This window comes from Geotrypetes seraphini, chromosome 1 (genome assembly GCF_902459505.1).
Source record: "Geotrypetes seraphini chromosome 1, aGeoSer1.1, whole genome shotgun sequence".
NCBI lineage: Eukaryota > Metazoa > Chordata > Amphibia > Gymnophiona > Dermophiidae > Geotrypetes > Geotrypetes seraphini.
In genome coordinates, this window is record NC_047084.1 from 190,863,401 (window position 1) to 190,883,983 (window position 20,583).

General features: G+C 41.1%; 1 protein-coding gene across 3 annotated transcripts in view; it reads left to right on the forward strand.

The window, feature by feature from the left end:
* The window catches only part of TENM3 (teneurin transmembrane protein 3), a 2,583,516-nt gene that overhangs the window by 636,359 nt on the left and 1,926,574 nt on the right, over positions 1-20,583 (forward strand). For all 3 annotated transcript variants that reach the window (XM_033942956.1, XM_033942961.1, XM_033942964.1), the window contains exon 4: positions 15,697-15,747. The gene's annotated coding sequence lies outside the window, so the exon portion shown is untranslated. The remainder of the gene's footprint in view (positions 1-15,696; positions 15,748-20,583) is intronic.

Sequence of the window (20,583 nt, forward strand, 5' to 3'; positions counted from 1 at the left end):
GCTAAAAGTGCACGAGTTAGTGGTAAAATAACATCTTAATGGTAGTCCACATTGATAACTATAACTATAACAGAATATGTCTAAAATCCCGCCTAAATCAGCACTTGGATGACCTTAAAGGCAGGTCGTCCTAGTGCCAATAATTGAAATGGGTTTTAGACATATCTAAAAACAGCTTAGGCCTTTTCAGTGCCGCTGTATGCCCAGAGCTGAAAGGGGAATTTTAGGAGGAGTAGTAAGGGCAGGATTTGGGTGGGACATGGACTGACCTAGACTTAGTCATACTGCAAGTATAACTAAAAGTTTAACAAGACTGCCTAGATGGAACTTATACGTAGTGACTTAGGCGATCTAAAAACAGGTCTAAATGCACAGAAGGTATCCAAAATGACCAGATTACTACAGACACAAAGTACAGACCCCTTTATACTTCCCCAGTGATCACTGTCTCCCCTCCCCCCACACTGCCATAAAAATTGGAATAAAAACATACATGCCTGCCTCTAAAACATCCGCACCTGGCATAGGAAAGCCTAGTAGAGTTGCACAGAGGTGGCTTTAGTAATCTGGGGGGTGGGCTAGTGAACCATAGAGAGAAGGACCCAGGCTCATAAGCCACTCTAACCAATGCATTCATGGTGAAATATATGCACCCACCAAAACTCCCCAAAATCCTATTATACTGCCATATAGGTGGCACCTGCAGCCATAAGTGCTATTGGGGTGGTAGACAGGTGGGTCTAGTAGGTTTGGGGGGGCTCGCCATGACCTATAAGGGAGTTGTGGTGAGATGTTTTTTGTGAAGTTCGCAGCAGTGCCCTGTAAGGTGCCCCACTACTCTGTTGCCATGTCTGGGTGTCCAGTCCTTTACTTTGCTGACCCCTCCCACGTCCAAAAGGTCTTGTTATGGGTGTTTTTGACTTTGACAAATTTTGGGACGAGAATGGGGTGTAAAGATAGACGACTTAACGGTCTGGACGATCAAATGGCTGGATGTACAAGTAGACAATTCTCACAAAAAAAAATATTGGGGGAGGGGGTGGACATATATTTCAAGAATGGACTTTGGACATGTCCGATTTTGGGCGACTGGCAACTTAGGCCCACAATAGACTTAGATGTATTTTTTTATTATTATTATGCCCCTCCACACCTTTATATATTTGGGTGGCAGAAACCTAAGGGAGCAGTTTAGGGTCACATAGTTCTGTGCATGAAAGAGGAGCAGGACTTTGGGTTTATCATATCTAATCATCATAGGCTGGTGAAACAAGTAGAAAAAATGATTGCAGTAATGAGAGTATATGGATTGTGTTAAAATGCTCTTTTATATAGTGAATTAAATTTGTGTCCGAGCCATCATTATATACGAGTTCTGAATTCAAAGTGTGTGGACCAGAGCCAACATCACACTCTGAAGTTAATGACCAACTGTTATCTTAACACTTGTCATGCACGCCTTTTGATAAGACTGTTTCAGCAAGAGGGTTGCTCTCAAAGTACAGGGTTAATTATAGTCAAATCCCAGTGAAATATGCAATTTACTTATTGTAAGAAAAGAAACACAAATCAAAAGGTAGTGTTTAATGCATCTATATACCAGTATTTCACTGTTTAGTACTCTGTCTAATTAAAACATTTAGCAGCATAATGTGATTTGAGAGTGCTACCACATCAGACAAATTCACCTTTATCATTGGTGTGTACTATTGTAATTTTTAGTAGTGATAAGCCAACCCTGAAAAACTGAGGAAAATATTCTCAAAACTTCACAGTAAAATCCAACGGCTGCTACCGAGGTCGCTATTGTAATGCTTTCAAAAAGGCAAGTCATTCTCATAAGACCTCGCATGCAAATGAGGTTTACATAGGCTCACTAAATTTACTTGAGACGAGTCGCTGGTGGTAGCGATCAGCACGTGTGCGGAATACAATCGCATTTTTAAAAAATCGAAGATTGCAGCAGGAGAGAAGCGCACTCTCTCCCGCCTTGCTTGTACAACCTCTGCCCACTCTCCTACCATGCTCGCTCAATCCCCTAACTCTACCTCCCCCCCACCCCGCAGAGGGAGGGATTCCCACTCCCTCCTGCTGTTGCCCACTTCCCCCCATACCCCTGATGACTAACCCAACCCTCCCTATCTTATTCAGGAAGTTCAGCCAGAGGGACACCTATCCCGCTCCGGCTGGAAGGCTCGCCTCTTACAACATGGCAGGCCTTTCCCTTCCCGGTGCATCCTAGGATGCGCCAGGGAGGGGCCTAAGGATCTGATTGGCCCAGGTTGCTTAAGGCCCCTCCTATTAGTGGGATCTTAGGCATCTGTGCTAATCAGAGCCTTAGGCCCCTCCCTGGTACATCCCACCATTTTGTAAGAGGCAGGCCTGCCAGCCGGAACGGAGTAGGTATAACTCCGTCCAAACTTCATGAATAAGGTAAGATGGGGAAGGGGGTGTCATCGGGGGCTTGGGCAATGGCGGAAGGGAATGGGCATCCCTCCCACTGTGTGTGTGTGGAGGGGGAGGGGAAGAAAGTCAGAGAACTGTGTGAGTGCAGCAGGAGAGAGTGGGCATCTCTCCCACTGCCAGGGGTGGGTGTTTGGAGGTTGTGTGAGCGCGGTGGCAGAGAGTGGGCTTCTCTCCTGCCTAACTTCATTTTGTTGTTTTTTAAAAATTTGCATGGGGGTGGTCTGAGCTGTCAAACCTTACTTTCCTGTCAGTGTCTGAGTCAATCAGCACTCAGATACTGATCAGAAAGTAAGGCTACGACAGCTCAGACCTGTCAGCAAATTTTGGTTGTAAATGTGGCACAATGAGGTTAGAGAATCACTCGACTATTATAGAGAATCGCTCAGAGTGCTCATTTTAATTTTAATGACCTCGTTGTACTACATTTGCATGGCAGTATCAGAGACTGCTAGAAAACTCAGAAAAGACCATGGTAAACTGTTTTGGTAATCTGTCGCTGGAACTGGTTTAGCGAGCACGTTAAAGGTACATTTTAGTTTTAAGAAACTCATCTGAGAGTCAAAGCACATCTAAATCAAGCTGCTACAAGGGAGTGCTGAAAGGTTCTCAGCTCAACCAGCCAACTTTCTAAATTCTGAAGGTTATTTTGCCACTGTAGCTGAAAAGAGTGTTTATGTTATTTCGTTAAGTGCCAATTTGCAGAAACTAAATTTCTATGTCGTTCTCTTCTTGGTTGGGCTGAGAACTTTTCAACACCCCCTCGTATATTGACAGTTTATTCATAGAACATAAGAACATAAGAAGTTGCCTCCGCTGGGTCAGACCAGAGGTCCATCGCGCCCAGCAGCCCGCACCCGCGGCGGCCCATCAGGTCTATGACCTGTCAGGTGTTCCTTGACTTAGCCCTATAATCCCCCTTTTTCTTCTATCTATACTCTTCCTAACCTATCTCTACTTTTATCTGTACCCCTCAATCCCCTATCCTTCAGGAATTTATCCAATCCTTCTTTGAATCCCCGTAGCGTACTCTGCCCTATCACAGCCTCCGGGAGCGCGTTCCATGTGTCCACCACCCTCTGAGTGAAGAAGAACTTCCTGGCATTGGTTCTAAACTTGTCCCCTTTCAGTTTCTCCGAGTGCCCCCTTGTACTTGTGGTTCCCCTTAGTCTGAAGAATCTGTCCCTGTCTACCTTCTCTATGCCTTTCATGATTTTGAAAGTTTCTATCATGTCTCCTCTAAGTCTCCGCTTTTCCAGGAAGAAGAGCCCCAGCTTTTCTAACCTATCAGCATATGAAAAGTTTTCCATCTCTCTTATCATTTTCGTCGCTCTTCTCTGGACCCTTTCAAGTATCGCCATGTCCTTCTTGAGGTACGGCGACCGATACTGGACACAGTACTCCAGATGCAGGCGCACCATTGCGCAATACAGCAGCATGATGACTTCCTTCGTCCTGGTCGTGATACCTAGTGTTAATACTAGTCTTTGAATATCCCCACTCACACACACACACACACATAATTTAGATCCAGTTTTTTATTATTATAAAATGTTATATGTGGGTATGTCCCAAATACAGCTCACCAGGAGGTGTCTGTTTCAAAATACAGTTCTAGAATGACCTTTTATAGGTCAAAGTTTGATCATGTGACACCTCCCCCCCCCCTTCTACTTGTTTATCTTCATTGGCTTCATTGGCTGATCTGATATTTACTGTACACTTGTTAGGAACTCATAAGTGGGCAAGCAATTATTCTGCTGTGCAATATCTTGTTCTTAAGGGGGTAAAGAAGTTATCTTTCTATGCAAAGTCTTTTAAATATCAGCTGATCAAAAGTTAGAATACATTACTGGTGAATATTTTGATGTATTCAAATTGTTTTCAGTTTTGCAAGATATTGAAATATTATTTATTTTCTAAATTTTTATTTTGAACTGTGCAATTTTTTTTTTAACGTTATGATCTTTTGGTACATGATTTTAATTTTGGTCAATTTCCTGATTAATCAATTTCTTGATATGTAAATCCACCTTGAACCTTGTTTAGGGATTTGGCGGGCTATAAATACCCATCATCAACCAGCACAGTCCTTCAATGCACTGATTCCTGTTTTAATGTTCCACAGAGTTCAAATCCCCGCTGCTCAAGTTGTACTGATTTCCTAAACCTCTTGCCCCATTTCTTTGGGGGTTATGTATTTGACACTTCCATTAAACTGTTAATTTTTCTAAGTATTTAATTAACATATTAAAACTTCCTCAGAACAACAACTAACAGTGGCATAGTAAGGGTGAGTGACACGTGGAGCATTGGCACCCCTCCCCCACCACCCTCCCCGCTGCCCTGCGCGTGCGCACCCCCTTCCCTTTCCCCATACCTTTTAAACTTCTCCGGCATGAACAGCATGCACACGTCAGTGTCAGCTTGTCCTTTGACATCACATCTTAGGCACAGGTCCTGGAAGTGACATCAGAGAGAGCGCCAATGCTGATGCAGGCAGCAACCTCACGTCAGGAAGTAAAAAAAAAGCATTGGGAAAAGCAAGGAGCACACAAAGTTAAAGAGAAGAAGGGGTGCCACGCCTTAAGGAAGACTGCGCCCAGGGTGAAACCCCATGGCCCCCTTTTACTATGTCATTAATAACAAATATCCAAATATATCTCGCAGGATATACGATATCTATTAAACAGAAAGAGAGGAGGGATAGACTTTCTGTTTCTCAGTGATAACAAGAATACAGTGATAACAAGAATACAGTACTCCTCCAATATTCACGGGGGTTCCGTTCCAGGAACCCCCGCGTTACTGAAAACCCGCAAATACGGTTTTTAGCGGGGGAGATAGGAGAGGGCACCTGGAGAGACAGGAGAGGGCAGCCAGAGCGCCAGCGAGTGAAGGAAATTACTCGCGGTATGCTCCGCCCGCCTCTTCCTGCACTAAAGTCAGGCCTCACCAATCAGAAGCTGCTTTGACATGCAGCTCCTGATTGGTGAGGTCTGAATTTAGTGCAGGAAGAGGCGGGCGGTACATACCGCGAGTGATTTCTTTCACTCGCCGGTGCTCCGTCTGCTCTCTCTCCTTCCGCTGCAGCTGTCCTCTCCTGCCCGGTCATTCGCAGTCAGAAAATCCGCAAATGACCAGGACCACAAACAGCGAACCGCAAATGACCGGGGGAACACTGTAGATCACTGTTCTTCAACCGCTGGTCCGCAGGAAATTTCTGCCGGTTCGCGCAGGGCCGGCAAGATTAAGGGACAGGCGTATTTAAAAAAAAAAAAGCCGACAGAAAGTCTTCTTTCCGATGTCAATTCTGACGTCGGAGAGGACGTTCTGGGCTAGCCAATCGCTGCCTGGCTGGCCCAGAACGTCCTCTCCAACTTCAGAATCGACGTCGGGAAGAAGACTTCCTGTCGGCTTTAGCAGCTGCAGCATGGCGGTAAGAGCAGGGGAAAGGAAGGAGGGAGGCTTTTTTTTTTTTTTAGCGGCAGGGAGGCAGCAGGCTGGTTTTGGCTAGGGAGGGAGAGAGAGAGGTAGACAGGCAGGCAGCCTTCGGGGATGGGGGTGGGACAAAGTGTGGAAGGCAGTAAGAGGGACATAGGAAGGAGGCACTGGGGGCACTAAGGATTTGGAAAGGAGGCACTGGGGGCACTAAAGACAGGAAGGGGCACTAAGGACATGGGAAGGAGGCACCGGGGGCACTAAGGACATAGGAAGGAAAGAGGGAAGGAATAGAAAGGAACAATTCTTGGGCCTGAGTGCAGAAAGAAAGAAATGAAAGAAAGGATACACAAACAGAAGGAAATGCAACCAGAGACTCATGAAATCAATCACCAGACAGCAAAGGTAGGAAAAATGATTTTATTTTCAATTTAGTGATCAAAACGTGTCAGTTTTGAGAATTTATATCTGCTGTCTATATTTTGCACTATATTTGTCTATTTTTCTATAGTTACTGAGGTGACCGAGCTCGCAGAGATGGGGCGGAAATGGGGTTTTAAAATTTTAGTCCTAGTAGTTTGCCGGTCCACAAAATAATTCTTTTATTTCTGCCGGTCCACAGGTGTAAAAAGGTTGAAAAACACTGCTGTAGATCATTTAAGAAAAATCCATGCCTTGCTTCCTACTCTGGCTCTTATGATCAAGTCTGCTAATTTGTGCTGGAGTATATTTCCTTCTGAACTAGGTCTAAAGTATCTTGGAATCATGAGAAATGGCTGAGTCACTTTTGATTTTTCCACTCTAGTTACAAAGCATACTAGGATTTTTTTTTATATATGAAAATATGTTAAAATATTTGAAAGACTAAAAACGAGAACTGACGTACCTGTTTTTTTATGACTTGGAGATATATGGTTACCTTCATGTGGTTGCTCTGAATCAATGAGACCACAAATAATGAATCCATGTCAAAAGAGTTTCCAGAAAAGGCAGATTGCTTAGAAAAAAAGTCAAGTATTCAAATGTTAGCATAAAAATATTGTCAATACCAAGAAACAGCAGCTTTAACAGCAGTTAAGAAATGTAAGGCTCATCTGGTTTGGTCAATTTACTTCCTATTTCACAGAGCTGAGTTGACTTTTCTTACCTATTTGAATAAAATGGAATGCACAAAAGCATGTTAATTTAAATAAACTAGCTTGCATTAGTATTAAACATGAAATCCCCCAGTTTTTCTCATTCAATAAACTGTTTTTGGAAAAAAAAAATGAAATCTGTGCTAATGAGGTAATAGCGTAACGGGATATAAAAAAGTTCATTGCCTATGAGCATAGCCAAAAAGTAGGCATGAAAGGAAGTATTAAATTAAACAATTTGCTACAGAAAAAAAGAAGAGACAAACAATGAAGAGAGAGAACTGAGGCCAGGATTTTCAAAAACCTGCGTTACAAAGCGACGGTCTGCTACCACAGCCATTTTGATACCGATTCTAAAAACACGAGACATTCTCTAAAAATTACGCATGAAAATAAGATTGGTGGACAGCAGCGAAGATTTCCTACATGCACAGAAAAATGCCATTAAAAAAAACCAAAACAAAAACACGCTCTCCTGCTGCACTATTGGATGAATGGAAGGGAGAGGAGGGGAGAAGCAGCGTCAACGTTTTTCAATCGCACATAAAACATGCCTTTCTCTTAAAAAAAAAAAAAAACCCTCCTATATTTCAAGTAAATCTTGTAATTTGTTTTTAATGTAAAATTTATCAAGAACCATAGCCAGAAACACACAAGACAAGAGTATCATACACACACTCAAGAAGAAACGTTAGCTTTTAACAAGCGCACATGAAACATGCCTGTCTTTCCCCCCAAAACTCAAAAGAAGCGTGATTTTACTAACCTCAACTAAAAACATATAGATTCACTTTTTTTTGTTTTGTTTTGTTAGCCACAGTCAAAACCCAAGTGCTGGCAATGTAACGGCACCCCCCTGACCAGTCACTGCTTTTTGTCGCCAAAAGCTGACACCGCTCTTCAAAAATGCCTCAGCGATTTTTAAGAATCTACCGAGAGGGCTCATTTCACTATTAAAGAGCACATTTGCATGCCATTGTCGGAGACTGCTAGAAACCTCGCTAAAGACAAAGATAATCCGTTTTGATAATCCGCCGCTAAAATGCGTGCAGGCTAAACTGCCGGTAAACAGTTTAGCGATGGCATTAAAGTTTTGAGAATCTTGCCTTAAGAGAGAGAGGAAGGAATAATAGGTGGTATGGATGGGCACAGTAAAAAGACCATATGTTCTTTATCTGCTGCTGTTTTCAATATTTCCATCTTTATATGTAAAACAAAAGCTATATGGTGAAATACATCTTTTTTTGAGTACTTAACTTTTTTTGTTTGTTCTTGAGGGGATTTTTTTTTTTTACTATTTCATCCTCATGCTGTACTATATGTGATTAGTTAGCATGTTCTGCTTCAAAGAGAAAAAAAATATAAAGTAGAATGAAATGGACTTCTATCTGAGAATTCAGTTCTGTGAGCTGTTTCACAGAGTGCTACATAAATTTTACATAATAGAAGCCTACATTTTTATTTACTAGTACACTTCTCCCTCCGTATTCGCTGTGATAGGGGATTAACAGAACCGCAAATACAGAAAATCCGCAAATAACTTTTTCATATGTTATTCGCTATTTTGTATTAAAAACCATCACAAATATAGTGAAACTATGAATAACATGGTGGGAGACTTGGCCTGTTCCTGAAGGAGAGGCAAAACACGGTCAAGTTTTAAGTTTTAATAAAATTTGATGGATCGCTTAATCATAATACAAAGCGATGGAACAAGTTTAAAAACATGGAGTACATTTCTCATTACAGGGAGACGACCTCATTAACGTAGGCCAACTAACAAACAAAATGGACCCTAAGGGAAAATGAGGGAAGAAATACAATATTTTGACAGTAAAGGAGACGAGTAAGGGAAAAACGATAAGAGGGGAAAGACAGCGCTAAAAATCTGGTAAAAATTCATTAAAATAGTAATGCAGTTCTAAAAAAAATTAGCAGTTAAAAGCATCTTTAAAAAGAAAGTGCTGGGAATCAGCGATTTCTCTATGCAAGCCGATGTAATTGGGGGGAGGGGGAGGAGCCAGCAAGCTAAAAACCGTGAATAATCAAAACTGTGAATGCTGAAATCGCGAATACGGAGAGAGAAGTGTACAACATAGTCAGGGCTTGTGTTGTCCCCTTATTCTATGGCTTCAGCTAGGTCTGCAAAATTCAGCCCTTACCAGAGAATTACAAAGGAGAGGCAGTAAGTGGCTAGGAAGCAACATATTGTATGCATGCTTATTGGCTAGCAGGAAGAGGAGGTGGTGTCTGGCAGTATCTCCCTTTTCTACAACCAGGGACTCAGGGTTTGAAAATGCAGCATTATAGAACACCAGATTCATCTGGTGTGATATAGCATTAGCTGAGCTGATGTCACCTGCAGAGGGTGAGGGGAATATAAGAGGTAAGATCAAGGGTCTGTTGAATAAAGCTTGATAAATATATAAGAGGAGATAAGAAAGGGTTAATAGACAGAGCTTGTAGGGAAAAAAAATGATTAGGGAGGTTTCTAAGGTGATGGAGGTGGAGCAGTCATGGTATTGGTTGAATGTTGTGGCAGGCTGGAGTGAGTTCTGTGAGGAAAGGGGAAGAGTAGAGTAGTCTCTTCAGGAAAAAAACTAAACCCATCAGATCCCAAGGAAGAGGTCATGGGGACTACAGTGCTGCTCTTCCTACTACCAGTTCATAAGCATGAGGGAGGATCAGCAAGTTTTTAAGAGGGTAAGAACTGGTAGGGGAGAAAAGAGGCTGTTAGCAGGGCAGAGAGAGGGAAAGAGAAGCGTGAAAATCAGTGGAGGAAGAGAATGAGAGTCAGCATGAGGATTGCTTTGAGAGACAGATGTTATCACCAGTGTACTAGGGATAGGCAGCCAGAAAGTTTTCAGTTTGAGTCATTTCCTTTGTTGTTTCTGGGAATGTTAATTGTATTCATTTTTGTAGGTTTATTTAGTCATCAGAGTAGCAACGTTATTGAGTGCATACTCTTTTGAAATAGGACAAATGGTTTTGCAAAGAGTGTGTGCGTTCCAAAAAGTGAAACAGGAAATTGACCCTAAAGTCTCTACAGAATAAAAATCCAACAACAACAAAAGAAGCTATGAAGGGTTGATGTTCCTGATATGGACTTTATTGAAGAATCAACTTGATAATCCACATAAAAACATGTAGGACCCGATCCCTTGGCAACACATATATATACCATAGTTTTGAATGGGCACACTATCAGGAAAAAGTTGGATACTCTTATGAAAGAGTACACTCTCCTTGTGCTTGAAAGGCAATTCTATAAGCTGACATCTAAATTTGGGCACTGATAGTGTACCTAGTTTATAGCCTAGTACCATTCCAGAACGTTTCTTATACCCCACAAAATTTCAGCAAGGATTCATTACAGTTTACAATAAGATTTGAGGTCAATCATTACAGTTTTAGGACATGGATGGTTAGAGGTCATGAGAGATTATAAGAAGTAGAGATATGTCTTTAGCATTTTTCTGAATTTATAGTAAGAAGGGAGTTGACGCAGACATAGAGGCAGGCTATTCCAAACTTTGGGACCCTGGAATTTGAAGATAGACTTGAATAGTTTCTTCTGTTGGACTTGAGGTAATGGAAAGTTTAGCTTAAGGCAGGGTTGTCCAACCTTTTCGCTTCCCTAGGCCGCATTGGCTGAAACATTTTTTCTGGGGCCGCACAAACGCTGCAGCAAGACAAAGGAGGGAGCCGCCAAGACAGTAAACACCCAGGGACAGCAGAGGAAAACACTGTATCACCCTCGACCGGGGCCACACAAAATACTTCACGGGGCTGCAGGTTGGACACCCCTGGCTTAAGCATTGTGGTGTTCTTGAGTTATAGAAGGAGCATGGAACCCTAATGCAACCCTAATACAAGTTTGATACAAGTTCATTAGAGTTTTCTCCATGATTATTGGCAATAACTGGTAGTTATGAGCGCTATTCTATATTACAATGAGTCTAGATCCATCAGTGGGCTCCAATATGCGGCCCCCACAGTTCATTTATGTGGCTTTCCTTTTGAGCAACCCCTGCTGCTACTGTGGGTAGATAAAAGACCCCATGAAGCTCTGCTGGGTCACATGTGCCTGCATGGTCACATTGATGTGCATGTGCAAGCACACACACATAAATGCCATTCAACTCACCTCTCCACATGCCTGCATGCACAGCCACACTTGACCCAGCGAAGCTTCACAGGACCTTTTCTCTGCCCGCAGTAGTAACAAAATCTCCCATCGGTGCGCCTCTGCTTGAGGTCAGCCCCCAAAATCTAAGCAAAGTAGAATTATAGGCTTACTGGCTCCCATTGGCTTGATAGGTCTGTGATACTTTGCATCAAGGTGAGCTGATAGGCAGCAGTGGAATATTATGGCTGTTTTGTGTGCACCCTCATAATTTCCACTTACCTACATGATGTTGCACTGTTGGATAGAGGTATGCTTGTAGAATCAAAATTAGTGTTTATAATTGCATTTACCTGGCCCAGAGTCTCTCAAACTGTGTGCCATGAAGAGATTCTGGGCGTGCCCAAGAGATTCCAGAATTTTACTTTAATAATTTTAAAAATTCCCTTCATAAGTATATACTAGAATAAATGGCATGCACGTTGCATACGCAAGAGTCTGTCAATGTTATGAGCATCTGTGTACATAAGGATACAACTTCCCAGATAAACATCATTCTTTGACTTGGTTGGTCCTTGAAAGCTAACAGTAAGTAATTTTATTTTATTTTTATGCAGTAGTTATCCTAAGCAACAAAGCAATCAAGGCGTTGTTACCATTTGGATCTTCTTATCTTTGTGAACTTGGATTTTCATCTCTGGCAGAAATTAAATTGAAAAAAAAGAGAACGGCTGCAAATAGTGGATGATAGAATGCATGTTTACTTGTCGACTATCGAGCTGCATTTTGAGTTAATTTGCACAAAAAAACGATCACATCCATCGCATTGTTTAGCAATTTTATTCTATCTACTTTAGTTTCACCGTTGTTACAATTACCCATACATAGCTTAAAGAACTTTAAATAAATAGCTCTCAAATTTAATTTTTTGTTGGTTTTGCAATTTTATAATTTCAATTATATTGTGCCCAAAAAAAACATTTGCTTCATTTAGTGTGCCAGAGCAAAAAAAAGTTTGAGATGCACTGTGCTAGCTTAAAGTCTTTTGGTAGCCCCCAGAACTTCCGCATATCCACATTGAGGACCTTTACATAGAAAAGATCAGAGACTGCTGGCCTAGATAGTATAGCACACAACTGTCAGGGGACAGAGAATTGGCATGTCATGTGTGTATTGACAAGTGACGTGCATAACTTATAGAATACTTTCAGTTATATTCATTTCAAAGTGCACTTAGACATGCTAACTTACATAAGACCTTCTGTCATAAGTAGCCATGCATAATATTAGGTGTACCGATGTGGCCTTGTGCTAGTATTTGACAGTGGTTTAGGTATACCTTTAACTCACTATAGAATTGGTGCTTTGTGACTCTTAAAATGAGATGTTAATATATAAAACTGTCACCGTAGTACACAGTCTTGTGAAAGTATGGGCAATAAATTTTGTCAAATGAAAAAAAACAAACCACAGAATAAGTTTTGTTTCTGCCAGTTTCATTTGCAAATGAGAGCACATCCCTACAGGGTACATGCATTTGAGGGAACATCTGCCCCAATCTTCTATCGCCCTTCACCACAAATTTTAGACATTTTCCCTTCCTATATTCTAGGTTGTGCAGAAGAAATGTAGGGACCATGAGTACCAGGATAACAATGTAGGCATATACACTTCTCCCTCCGTATTCGCTGTGATAGGAGATTAACAGAACCGCAAATACAGAAAACCGCAAATAACTTTTTCATATGTTATTCGTTGTTTTCTAGTAAAAACCATCGTGAATATGGTGAAACCGCAAATAACATGGTGGGAGACCTGGCCTGTTCCTGAAGGAGAGGCAAAACATGGTGAAGAAATTGCAGGGAATTGGCGGTTTTCTCTGTAAATGTTTGGAATCAGCGATTCTCTATGCAAGCTGATGTAATTTTGGGGGAGGAGCCAGCAAGCTAAAAACTGTGAATAATCGAAACCATGAATACTGAAACCGCGAATACGGAGGGAGAAGTATATAAAGGTTCAGGAACTGAGAAAAAAAAAGCTGCCTAAGAGCATTCTTCATGAAGAAAGACCTGGCAAAGCATGAAGAATGGTCTGAAATTTGGCAGCTAAAATTTAATGCTAAGAAATGCAAGGTCATCACTTGGGTTACAAAAACCCGAGGGAACGGTACAGTTTAGGGGGTAAAGAACTTAAGTGCATGACAGAAGAGTGGGACTTGGGCGTGATTGTATGTGATGATCTTAAGGTGGCCAAACAGATTAAAAAGGTGACGGCGAAAGCTAGAAGGATGCCAGGTTGCATAGGGAGAGGTTTAGCCAGTAGGAAAAAGGAGGTATTGATGCCCCTGTATAAGACTTTGATGAGACCTCATTTAGAATATTGTGTACAATTCTGGACACCACACTTTCAAAAAGATATTAAAAGGATGGAGTCGGTCCAGAGAAAAGCTACTAAAATGGTGCGTGGTCTTCATCATAACCAATACTACAACCTTAAGAAGTTATCTTACTGTTGTGATTAACTTCAATCTATTCAATTCAATATCATTCATAGGTCCTCAGCGGGCCACCACATACTCAAACATTTTCATTGTATGTGGCTTTACGCTCCAAATCCTCATCGGACCATATACTCATTTTTAATTTTTTAATTTTTTTTGTATAAATGGATTTTAAATATATGCTAAGAATACTTAGCTTAATATGTTCGACGTTAGTCAGGAGGGAACAGATGTCGCCAACATGTTTCGCCCGGTCAATCCCCAGGGCTTTATCAAGGCTCCCTCTCACACTCGTTCAGCTCACTCCACCATTATGTTCGACGTTAGTCAGGAGGGAACAGATGTCGCCAACATGTTTCGCCCGGTCAATCCCCAGGGCTTTATCAAGGCTCCCTCTCACACTCGTTCAGCTCACTCCACCATTACGACGTAATGGTGGAGTGAGCTGAATGAGTGTGAGAGGGAGCCTTGATAAAGCCCTGGGGATTGACCGGGCGAAACATGTTGGCGACATCTGTTCCCTCCTGACTAACGTCGAACATATTAAGCTAAGTATTCTTAGCATATATTTAAAATCCATTTATACAAAAAAAAATTAAAAAATTAAAAATGAGTATATGGTCCGATGAGGATTTGGAGCGTAAAGCCACATACAATGAAAATGTTTGAGTATGTGGTGGCCCGCTGAGGACCTATGAATGATATTGAATTGAATAGATTGAAGTTAATCACAACAGTAAGATAACTTTTTAAGGTTGTAGTATTGGTTATATGAATATATACTTCAAACAAGATTTGCATTAACGGTGCCTGGTGATACATTATATGGTCTTCATCATAAGACATATGGGAACAGATTTAAAGATCTCAATCTGTATACTTTGGAGGAAAGACGGGAGAGGGGAGATATGATAGAGACGTTTAAATACTTATGTGGCGTAAATGTGCATGAGTCTATTCTCTTTCGTTTGAAAGGAAGCTCTGGAATGAGAGGGCATAGGATAAAGTTGAGAGGTGATAGGCTCTGGAGTAATCTAAGGAAATACTTTTTTACTGAAAGGATGGTGGATGCGTGGAACAGTCTCCTGGAGGAAATGGTACAGACAGAGGCTATGTCTGAATTCAAGAGAGAGATAATGGTTACTGCGGATGGGCAGACTGGATGAGCCATTTGGCCTTTTTCTGCCATCATTTTTTCTATGTTTCTAAGACTTCCTAAGTCATCCCAACTCATTTCTTAGTCCTGCTCCTCTTAATCTAACTGGCCCAACCAATCTGAGCTAAATACCTAGAATGATCACAACTGCTTTTCAGAGCAGGTGTAGCAGAGCCCAGCTTCCCTTATGGCTCTTTCAAACATTTCATGGCATCTACCACAGTGAGGCAAAAGTATGAGATGTGAAATAAAATAATATAAACATACATGAAAGATAATTAAAGAATGGTACACAGTGTGGCGACATCCATTTGAAACTGTGTGTGCTTAAGTTATTTTGATATAATGGAGTTTCTGAGCTCATTTGCCTCCTGATGGGGAAACAGTAGAAGACGGAATCAGAATATTTCACAGACGTGGCATGAATTTTTATCTTTGACATTGCAGGCTTAGATAAAATCAAGGCATCTGAAGAAAGCAGAAATATTTTCATTTCAGTAACTGTGTGAATCGTCTTTGTGAACATTAAACTCTCTATGCTGAAAATTCTTAGCTTGTGTCAAAAAAGTTCAAGGGCATGCTATGCAAATGGAAAATTAATGGTATTTGCATTGACCAGCAGCCATTTTCTACATAATTGTAGATCACTTTTGTATTTACTGTAAAGTAGTTTGATTCTTTTGTAATACCAATGTGCGACAAAGGAAGGCTGTGACATGCAGCCTGCATGCATTCTTTTAGTCTGGTTTTCCTTTCATCGTATTTGACTAATGTTGGCAAACGTTATTCTTTTCAGAAGTGTTCAAGATGCTAAATCAGTTGAAAAAAAATGATATTGGTTCTGAGTGATTATTTTGTTCTTTCTTTCCTATAGTGCACCATCAAACACTAAAGAAACTAAACATAATCCAGAGGACTGAAATAAGTAAGTAAATCAATGTTATTCACTTTACATACCATTGTATGTTTAGAAAGCATTTTAAATCTGAGATATAGATGGACAGAGTCCCATGAATTCAGCACTTGAGTTTTGCTCATTTCTCAAAGTGACTGCACATTTTGACTCTCAGATGTACCTGACAAATGCAGCTTGTGGTAGGAAAATATGCCATTATTGCGCAATCTCTATTCTTTCCTGTCTTGTTGAAGTATATTTTTCTTATTAAGTAATTTTGTAATTTATATTCTACAAATATCGTACCTCGGTTAAGTGTAACCTTGATAAGATGGGTTTGACAGAGGGTACTTTGAGTGTTAGTAAAGCTGGCATTTTGTGATTTTCCTATTGATAATTGTGAGACAGAGGAGGCTATCAGTAAAAGTATTGATTTATCTTCTGCATGGCAAATAAGGGCCTCTTCTATCAAACTGTGCTAGCAGTTTGTAGCGCAGTGAACCGCGCTGAATGGCCTGCGCTGTTCCCGACACTCATAGAGTTCCTATGAGCGTCGGGAGCAGCGCGGGCCATTCAGTGTGGCGCTCTGCACGAAAACCTGCTAGCACAGTTTGATAGAAGAGGCCCTAAGGCTATGAAGAAGGGGAAAGAGTTTTCTGAGGAGAGTAATATTGGACATTTCCTTGGCTCAGGGAAGAAGTTGTTTGATGTCTGTCCAGTGAGTAGATCACAGATGACAGAGGGGTGACTGATTTTGAGAGTGAGCTCTGTGTTCTCATAGAGATCACATGTGACAGAGGTGTGAGAGGTTTGTAATAATTTAACACAAGTAGAAACTTAGTGGTACAAAAATGTTTTTTTACATTGTGGAAATTAAGAACCATAAAAAAATATTTTGATCCTTTATTGTTCAGACTATTAGTGCAGGCATTAGTTTTATCTATTTTAAACTATTGTAACATCATCTATTTAGGTGCACCCAAACAAATTCTGCGGAAATTAAGGATAATTTAGAATACAGCTGTTCGATAGATTTTTGGTTTAAAAAAGAACGACCATATTAGTCCATATTACCGTTTACTTCATTGGCTGCCTTTGGAGGCAAGAGTATTATTCAAATTTTCCTGTACCTGCTGTAAGCTGATATCGGGATTGTCTCCAGTTTACCTTTTTTCTCATTTTGTATTGCATAGACCATCAAGAGAAACTAGAAACTTCTACTTATTTGCTTATCCAAAAATTAATGGGTGTAGATATAAGACCTTCTTAGACAGGACCCTAGCATTTCAAGCTGGTAGACAACAATCTTGGTTAGGTAAATGTATTCAACAAGCTATGTTATCCTATTGCAGTTTTCGGAAATTAATTAAGACCACTTTGTTCGATAAGTTTATTACTTAGTGAGTTTTATTATTGAAATTTTATTTTACAAACATTTGTATTTTGTACTGTATTATTGTATTTCGCTGATTGTCCAGCTCTTTTTAGTGTAAACCGCCTATAACTTTCGGTTATGGTGGTATAAAAGAATAAAGTTAGTATTATTATAAATTTTATTTGTATACGGCAGTACCTCTCAGTTCTATGTGGTTTACAATAAAGAAAAGCTGGACAACACAGTGATAGTACAGCAATAGCATTAAAATTTGTGATAACATCAGACAAAATTATCAAAAAGATAAGTTTTAACATTTTTCCTAAAGGCTTGGTAGGAATTTGAAGCCTCAATCAAACCACTTAATGTTTTACTACATTTGCCAGCTTGGAAAGATAGTTCTTTCAAGAAATCTTGTATACATGCATCTTTTTAAGGATGGGAAAGAGAAAAAAGAACAACCACGTGTACATTATCTGAAAGTTTGAAATGTTTCAATATGTAAGAGGCTGTTAGAAGGGACTCAGGTGGAGATGGAGAATTGTGAGAAATTTAAGAAAGGTGAATTCACTAAAGTTTTGTTGGGGTTGCTGAGGCCCTTTCTTCTTGGGTGAACGCACCAGTGTGCCAGAGATATATAAAGGGGATGGGGGCTTTTGTCAGAGAGCACTCATCCCAACCCTCACCCACACCCCCATACTCACATCCAAATCTAGGGAACACTCTGGAGGGTGTGTTACATAAATAAAGTAAAGGTTGATTTTATTTAGCTGAACAGTGACAATCATCCCCATTTATGTTACCGAAAGAGAAAATGTCCATTTCCAGTCTCATATCTTTCAAAATTTAAGGCTTCTGGTTTGTTACAGTATTTTTGAGCTGTAAATTTTCTATTCTGTTTCCCAGTGAAATTATCTTTACAATAAGCACACCAAGCCTTTACGCCATGGCCCCTCAAATGCAAAAAAATCCACCATCTCCTTTTAAAAATCAGTAACATTAAAATAATTTATGAAAATATGGATGAACTGAATTCTTTTCACAGTTAGCGCAAAATACAATTGCAGATATGTTTGTTTTGTGGCTACTTAGCACTGGACATTCAGAAGAACACCCATTGAATAGAAAACTCTGTGACAGTCATGCAGCTGTGCTAGTGGTGACACCTAACCAGAGGATGCGTTGCAGCGACTTACTGGGACAGGGCAGCAAACGAGCAAGAATGCAGCAGTGACATCCAAATTAAGTGTGCATGTATGTTTGCAGCTGATTAGTCAAGGACACATGCTATCATCAGATAACTGAAGCAAACGAGCAGTCTACTGATAGATTCTTGCTTCTAACATCAATTGCTGTAAGCAGGATGGGAAAGGGAAGGAAATTTCAAGTCAAAGTGAACATGAAGGGATGGAGTTTTTTTGTAGGGCTCCTTTTACTAAGGTGTGCTAGTGTTTTTTAGCGTGCGCTAAGGATTAGTGTGTACTAACCGCGCGCTAAATGAAAAATACTAACGCAAGCTCTATGGAGGTGTTAGCGTTTAGCTAGCACACTTTAGTAAAAGGAGCCCTTAGTAGTTCACTTTTTAAGCTCTCAGTGTGGTAAAATAAAATAAGAACGCCTTATGTGCATGTCAAGTTGCATATTTTTGTTATATTTTTCATCTGCACGTTGGCAAGAAGTTATTTGTATAAGGCCCGATGATCAGCCTGTGGGATGCAGAGTTTTGCTGCCCGCACTTATCCAAGCAAGCTGATTTTCATTGACTGACCAGCTAATCAAAATGGCAAAAGACATACCCTCTTAAAAATCAGATCTATCTAGGCATGTGCTTTAGCTAAGGTTACCATTTTTCGGGCCTCAAAAATCCAGATACATGGCTCCACCCTGTTCTGTCCAGTTCTGCCACAGCCCCGCCCAATCCTGCCTTTGGCTCCTTCCCAGCCCCTCCCAGTTCAGCCCCTGGTCCCACAAACCTCCTCTCTTTTTCCCCGACAAGCTCCAGCCATGTCTGGAGGGCCTGGAGCATGCGCCGATATGTGTGAGGTTATCAGCGCGTGCTCAGATGCCCGCCAGATGCGGCCAGAGCTTGTCGGGACTTTCCAAAACCCGAACAAACTGCCGGGTTTTGGAAAGTCCGTCTGGGACCCTGGACAGTCCTCTAAAAAGAGGGTCACAATGAGTAGCACTGGGATTTGATCTCACAACCTCTGGGTGCAGAGGCAGCAGCTTTACCAGTGAGCCACACCTTCTACCCTGAGCCATACATTCCCCTCTTTGGGAGCTGGCTGGGAGCTGTTCCTGGCTGGCTAAGTCCCGCTGAATATCAGGATAAGGGCCAGTTTTCAAACACACATATGTGGTTGGCAGTGAGTGCTGCTTGTGTGCATATTAAAGAACTTAAGAACATAAGAATAGCCTTACTGGGTCAGACCAATGGTCCATCAAGCCCAGTGATCAATCCAGGTCACTAGTACCTGGCCAAAACACAAGGTGTAGCAATATTACATGCTACCGATACAGGTATTACATGTTACCAATATTTTCTTTCTCAAGGGACCCTCGGCCACAAGAGGGCACCTGCTCAAACTCAGGGGCGGAAAATTTCATGGCGACACCAGAAAGTATTTCTTCACAGAGAGAGTGGTTGATCATTGGAACAAGCTTCCAGTGCAGGTGATCGAGGCAGACAGCATGCCAGACTTTAAGACTAAATGGGATACCCATGTGGGATCCCTATGAGGGTCAAGATAAGGAAATTGGGTCATTAGGGCATAGACAGGGGGTGGGTAAGCAGAGTGGGCAGACTTGATGGGCTGTAGCCCTTTTCTGCCATCATCTTCTATGTTTCCCCCGTGTCTTTCTCAATATCCCATGACACTTTAATTTTCTCAGGCGCCTCTCGTGAGGAACTTTATCAAAAGCTTTCTAGATACACTATATCAACTGGCTCACCTTTATCCACATGTTTATTCACACCTTCAAAGAAGTCAAGCAAATTTGTGAGGCAACATCTCCCTCGGCTGAACCCATGCTGACTTCGTCTCATTAAATTATGCTTGTCTATGTGTTCCACAATTTTATTTTTTAAAATCGTTTCTACCATTTTGCTCGGTAACAAAGTGAAGCTTACCAGTCTGTATTTTATTGCCTGCTGTACTTAATGTTTACATTCTGATTGTACTTTATAAGTCACTATGAACCAGTTTTCTGCAAGCATAGTTGCCAGCAATGAATATACAGATGAGTTTAGGCCTGCTATTTAGCAGGGGTCTGGTGCTACCATTTTGCAAGATGGTGTCACCTGAAGCAGGAACAAGTGGGCATCATTCATGCCTTCTAACCCCAAGACTACATTTGTATACAATGATCTCTTTACTTTTATGCACACATTCATTTCAATGCATGCACAATGATATATTGAGGAACCATCTTATCATGCACCTTAAGGCCTTATTGAATAGTACCCAGGAAAGGATATATCATGCATGGCA